The sequence below is a fragment of the Erithacus rubecula genome (genome assembly GCF_903797595.1).
Source record: "Erithacus rubecula genome assembly, chromosome: 3".
Classification (NCBI taxonomy): Eukaryota; Metazoa; Chordata; class Aves; order Passeriformes; family Muscicapidae; genus Erithacus; species Erithacus rubecula.
Window position 1 is genome coordinate 90,221,645 of NC_136689.1, and position 6,640 is coordinate 90,228,284.

The window sequence follows — 6,640 nt, forward strand, 5'->3', positions numbered from 1 at the left end:
TAATTATATTTTGACAGAACCTGGAAAGTCATACAAATGTGAAGATAAAAGATGAAATAGAACAATAGATAAAGTGGATAATCAGATAATATAATAAAATGCTTTAATGCATTTCATATTGCAAAGGTTACATCAAACTAGTTTCCAAAATACTTGATAAGGGAATACATATTAATGATATGTTATTCACATTGTATACTGAACAGATACATCCAATTAATAACTTAGACTTTTAATACTGGGAAATTCAAATTTTCAAACCGCTTTCATATATATGATGTCAGAGCACAATCACAGCTTTGGTTCTATTTTACACTATACATGAAAGCACTGGGCTTGCTGACAAGAATACCATTTTTATCAGTAGAGAACATCCTCCTTCTATGGTCAGTCCAATAATCCAGCTTTTAACATTGTTAATAAAATCAGAACACAAATTAGTCTTAATTGTACAAACAATTAAATTTGTTAAAGAACAAGAGATAGTTAATTAGAACAATGCTTTACAGATTTATAATGACATTAATACTGAGACTGCAGAACTAATATACTTACAAAAATGGAATTTAGGGTAGCCACTAGTTCTTGAGGTAGTGATCCTTGTGATAATGTTCACCTAGTTTAAGATGCAATTCAGTGCATTCAGTGTTCAAAATCCATAGCAGCTCTTGCATTTCAAAGATGATTTAAAAAAAAATAGTGTTAGCTTGTCTGTGAAGAAAAACAAAATGTTAGAAGCTCGGTTTTTCAGCTTGTGCAGGAATACCAGTCTTATGAACTGCCTTTCATTAGAAAATCCATTTGCTCACCTACAGCAAACTCAAATAAATGCACAAGTTCAAACAGAAATGCAAAGAAAAACTAATATCAAATCAAACTTTGAAAAATAATCCCATTAAGAAACCCCACTGGCTAGATAAATGGAAGTATATGAAAGTAAATGTCATGTTTCCAATGAGGTTTTTGTGTTCTTGTCATTCAAACAGTATTGCAAAGGTCAGTTTATTAAAATGTCATGCCTGAAAAATCTATGTGCACTTTTTCTCCCTACACTTCAGAAGTGTTATTTTCAGTGACCATCATCACATTGTCTTAAGCAGTACAATGAATCAAACTAAGTGGAGGCATGTTTTGTACTATTGTAAAATACCATAAATATGAAATAAGTATTTACAGTTGATACAAAATTTAAGCCTTTTGAGTGAATTTACAAGAGATCAGTATTTACTGACAGAACACAGTGTTCATGTCGAATATATTCTGCTTCTATATATTTTATTTATATCAATAAATAAGTAAAAAACTACAAATACAGGGCTTAAACATTCATCTAGAACTTGAAATCATGTGTGGAGGGCATGTTCTTAAATCTGTTCTCCTTTCAGGATGAGATTCAGCAACCTTTCTCCCTCTGTACTTACTGTAACTGCACAATAAAAAAAAGGGGTAACATGCAACCCAGACACTAAAACACTTAATGATAAAAGTACATTTTTAATATCTTTAAGAGATGTACCTCAGATTAAAGAAAAAAACCACAAAAAAAACCAAAAAAAAAACCAAAAAAGCCCAGAAACCTTAAAGATTATGCAGAAATCCTTTTGCTGAACAGTAGTTTTCATCCTGAGAGAAAAATTAAATAATTGCAACATCCAGGATGAACAGAAGAGTGAATAATCATTAACCATTGTCTTTGTGTGATATTGTAGCCTAGACATTGAACTGAAGATGGTGTGTTGAAATGTGGTGCTTGCTGCAAGACATTTATTTGTGCAGAGCAGGGCTTTCATAAGCTTCATAATCTTACAGTTTCTAACAGATGTCATGCACCTCCCCTGGAGGAGCACCAGAGTGGGTCACTGCCTAACAAACATGCTCCCAAAGAGGTTGACTAAATAACTCTAATGGAAGCTGAATGCTTGCTGCCTGCAACTGTAGTGGAGGAGGAAATTACCTCAAATATTATAATACCTTTCCTTAGGAGCAAAGGGGCCATTTATATAATTTTTGGTCATAGATACCTGTCTTCTGCCGGAGTCATTTTGACCGTCACCATTATTCATCTTCAGCAATGCCACCTGTCCCAATTTTGTAATTTTGCTTTTTCTCAAAGAAACCACCTTTTGTGTGGAAGGAGGCAAGGCCAAATATTTCAGTGTTAACATGCTTTTTAAAAAGGAATGACGGACATAAGCCCTTCTTGTTGCTAAATAAACCATGAAGATTAGTCTTCTGAGAAAGCTTGAGTGTATCTCAGTTCTCTGAAATGAGTTTAACCTGCAAGTTAAATATATGTATTCAGTCCTTGGCAGAGAAGGTCTCCTCTTCAGACTTTTATGCCTGTCACAACATAGTTTCATTTCTTGGGATCATCTGGTGCTTCTTCAGCAAAAGTTCAGTATATGCCAAAGCACAGTGGCACTCCCTAGGGAAGGACATGGTTCTCTGAAAGCCAAGGAAGAGCAAACCATGTCTTTGAGCTCCAGATCTGCACTTTCCACTCTCTCCTTTGCATTGATGCACTCCTGTGTCAGCAGTGATTTTTATTACACTTCAAAATGTAGTTTCATTCAATGCCTCAAGCTCCACAAGCTTCCCAAGGATACCATTTTCAGCAGTCTTAGGATGCAGTATCTGCCTACCTTCGTACTGGCCTGTACCATCCACTTGTACCACTAGAAGAACAGAGGCTGACACTCTTTCTGCATGGCTACATCTGCCGTTGATCCATAAGGCTTTTCTATATTACTGATGGAGCAAGAAAGAACTTTTTAAAGCAAATGTTGAAATGGTAGGAAAGGAAAGGACGTGAATCGCAAACTTGGAGATTTGTTGTTACCAGAAACTTTATTCCAATGCTCAATCATATTGACATTACTGTATCAAGTATATAGAGAGTTACAGACATTATATAGGTGCAAAAATACAAATTATGATGTTTATATAGACAATATTTTAAGGAAGGGTTAGGAAGAAAGTAACTGAACAAAACCTAAAAAATTTTTAGAGGTCTCTGACTGAGAATGTTTTTGGTCTTGATCAATTTAAAAAAAAGTAAAAAAGGATGTATCAGCTCCTAGAAAGTCAGAAGTTTTAGACAGATGGAATTTTTTATAAAACAGAGGTGGCTGGTAGAAGTGTTTCTGTAGGTTATTGGCAGTGGAATTGTTTTCCTTGTGCCCTGCAGGGAATCATGCCTATTTTTACAGAGCAGAAAGTAACTGTTTAACATGTACTGCACATTCTCCAGTGGTGTTGATGAGCATGCTGAGCTGGAAATGCAACAAACTCTTTCTTTTGGAACTAATTATAGCAACTTCTTCTCCCCCACCCTTTTTCTTCTTCTGGTCCTTGTTCCCTTTCTTCCTTTAACACTTTCAGTACATCTCTGTAAAAAGTAACTGAAAGAACCCATAACCAGCTATTTCAGAAGAAATTGTGGTACAGTGCCAACAAAATGAACTTTTTATACCAACATATGGCAATCAGAAATTAATTGTGCCAATATAAGAAAATCCCAGCACTTCTGCTCATGGTAGAAATGCGATGTCCCAGGAACATCACCAGGAAAAAGCACCTAAAACTCTTTGCTGGGAGCTCTTTTATAGCAGCCCTCAAAGCTTCTCTCTCCACTGATCTGCTGCTGTGTTTGTTGTTTGTTTTTGTAGTATCATTATTATTTTATCATTGAGTACTGCCTGGTTCTTATCCAAGAAGACTACACATGCAGCTCTAAACACTGAAAAAGGCCAAAGGTCTAAACACTGAATTTGAATGGCAAAAATGAATGCAAAAAGAGTATTCTACCTCTTGAAAAGGGGTAACTTACTCTAATTTACACCTAGAGCTAGAAGGAATCAGATATGTGTATCTGTTCATTATTAACCTGTACATTCATAGCCTCCTCAAATAATCACATAAGTTAGCACAAAGTGAAATCCATTCTTGTAGACAAAGAGAATTAATTTCTGAACTGAAAGCCAATAGAAAAAAACCTATAATCTGTCTCATACCTACTCTGAGCAGAAAAACCGTTTGAACTACTTAATTTAATTTTTAATATAGATCCATTTGTTAATTAAAACAAAATAAAGGGGAAGGGAAAGAGGAAAGGAAAGGAAAGGAAAGGAAAGGAAAGGAAAGGAAAGGAAAGGAAAGGAAAGGAAAGGAAAGGAAAGGCAAGGAAAAGGAAAGGAAAAGGAAAGGAAGGAAAGGAAAGGAAAGGAAAGGAAAGGAAAGGAAAGGAAAGGAAAGGAAGGAAAGGAAAGGAAAGGAAGAAAGGAAAAGGAAAGGAAAGGGAAAGGAAAGGAAAGGAAGGAAAGGAAAGGAAAGGAAGGAAAGGAAAGGAAAGGAAGGAAAGGAAAGGAAAGGAAAGGAAAGGAAAAGGAAAGGAAAGGAAAGGAAAAGGAAAGGAAGGAAAGGAAAGGAAAGGAAAGGAAAGGAAAGGAAAGGAAAGGAAAGGAAAGGAAAGGAAAGGAAAGGAAAGGAAAGGAAAGGGAAGGAAAGGAAAGGAAAGGAAAGGAAAGGAAAGGAAAGGAAAGGAAAGGAAAGGAGAAAGAGAAGGGGTAGGGCCACAAGATCAGCTCTGACATTCACTGAAGAGACTGAATATTCAAGTAATCCTCAAGTTATGGAGATGCCAAACAGAAGTGTCTCAAAATTTTCACTATTTTAATTTTGTAACCTCCTATTAAAGACCAATGACAATATACACACAAAAAATAAAACAAATGCAAATTAACCAGTAACACCCTTGGTGAAGCAAAGCAATACCTTCTTTCTTTTCAGGCTTTATGTAGCCATCCTAAGAAAAAAAAATGCCATGCCAGTATGAGCAGCAATATTGAAACAGACAAGAAGTCTGTTTCTGTGATAAAATTCCTTCTTGTCTAATTTATAAGGACATATATTTCCAGCTGAGGAAATACATCCATAAATACCCAAGGTAATAGTATCCTTTGGTCATTTGCTGTGGCAAAGATCAGTTTCATAAAAGCAGGCATTCCATTGAATTAATAGCTGTGTTTTCCTTTTCAAAATCTGATTAGAAAAACAAGAAGGAATAAAATTGTGGCTGTCCATCCTCTGAAATACTGCTTTAAAATACATCCTGAAAAATGCTTCTGTTTCTGGGTGAAAAACAAATGCTGATAAATCTGACTTTTTCCACAGTGAAATTTCCCAAAGAGATGGAGGCAGACAAATCACTGAGACAGAGAGACCATTCCCAAAGGCAGAAGACTGATGATTGATGATTGCCTGACAACCTGCAGAGTGGAGAACACATGACTGCTTTGGCATACTTTTGGTTTTACCTTAAACTTCATTACATGAACTACTACAGATCTCCCTGTTTTCAGTGCTGATTGAGTGCTTCTGTGCTGGTCAGATGTAAGAATCCTATCCAGACTCCTCCTGAAACCAGCAGTGCAAAGGGCTAGGGAAAAGGGAGGTTGCCTCACAGTTACTTGGAAAACCACACCTGTGTCTTCAGCTGCACTCTGGTTGTTTGTGACTGCCTTAAAGCGGTGATGATATGTGCAAAGTTTGACAGACTAACAGCTGATGGATTTAACACCTACCAAAAAGGGTTCCTCTTTTATTCCCATTTGCAATTTCAGCATGATCACTCTCCAAGGCAATCTAGTTAGGCCATGAGCTTTTCAAAAAAACTAACTCCCATTACTTTACTGTGTCCAAGACTCAAATAAAACTTCCTGACTGTAGTAATGCATATCAACTAAATTATCTGTCTCAGAATCTGAAAAAGTTTCAATTGTACTAATCATATGCTACCTAACTCCCTGAAGTCGATTCATTACTGAATGTATATTCTGTAGCATGTAATAACTGAATTTAAAATTACAGAGGATTCAATTTAACATTATTCTTCCTATCAAAAACTTTACTATTCAGTAGTTAATAAAATATTTTGGATGTACAGTGCAGATAGACAGTAAGTAAGGGGGAGAGAGAGGGTGGTGCTAGCCTCCAAAGCTGTGCAGACTATGTGAAAGACACAGTAGCTGTACCTTGGCAGGAGTTGTAAAATAATTCATATCTAATGGGGCTGTCTTGGTCCATCTGGCATGGGCCATTATGTACTCAACAAAGCTCAAGGGAGACACTTTCTAAAGAATAACAGAAATTATTACTCTGCAGCACTCCTATCAGTGTTCATAACCACGTGCTTGCTTCCAGGTCACGGAGAGGCAGCTTGTTCAAGGGTGAAAAAATCTCAGAGAAATTACCTGCTTGTCTTTAGTTCTGCATCTTCCTGTCGTACATACGGCCAAAATTTCTCTAAGACCACTTCTGTGGCATGAAGAAGAGTGACAGACTACCAGACCCTCATGTCTAGCAACCCTGCTTTCCATGTATTTGCCATTTCCTAATTAAAAAGCAGCTGATATCACAAAAGGATTCAGCATAAAACTCACTTGTGATCTCTATGGTCTCTCAGTACAAAGACAGCTTGTCAAAACATGAGAGAAAAAGTCTGAATTCTTCACTGCCATGGAAACTGAAGCATTAATAAATTTTCCTTTTTGTTGTTGTTGTTTTTTTTTTTTTTTTAAACTTCAGCTGGAACTGCGCTTGAGACAGTCTTTTAGTAGAAAACCATCCCTGTAATTTCACT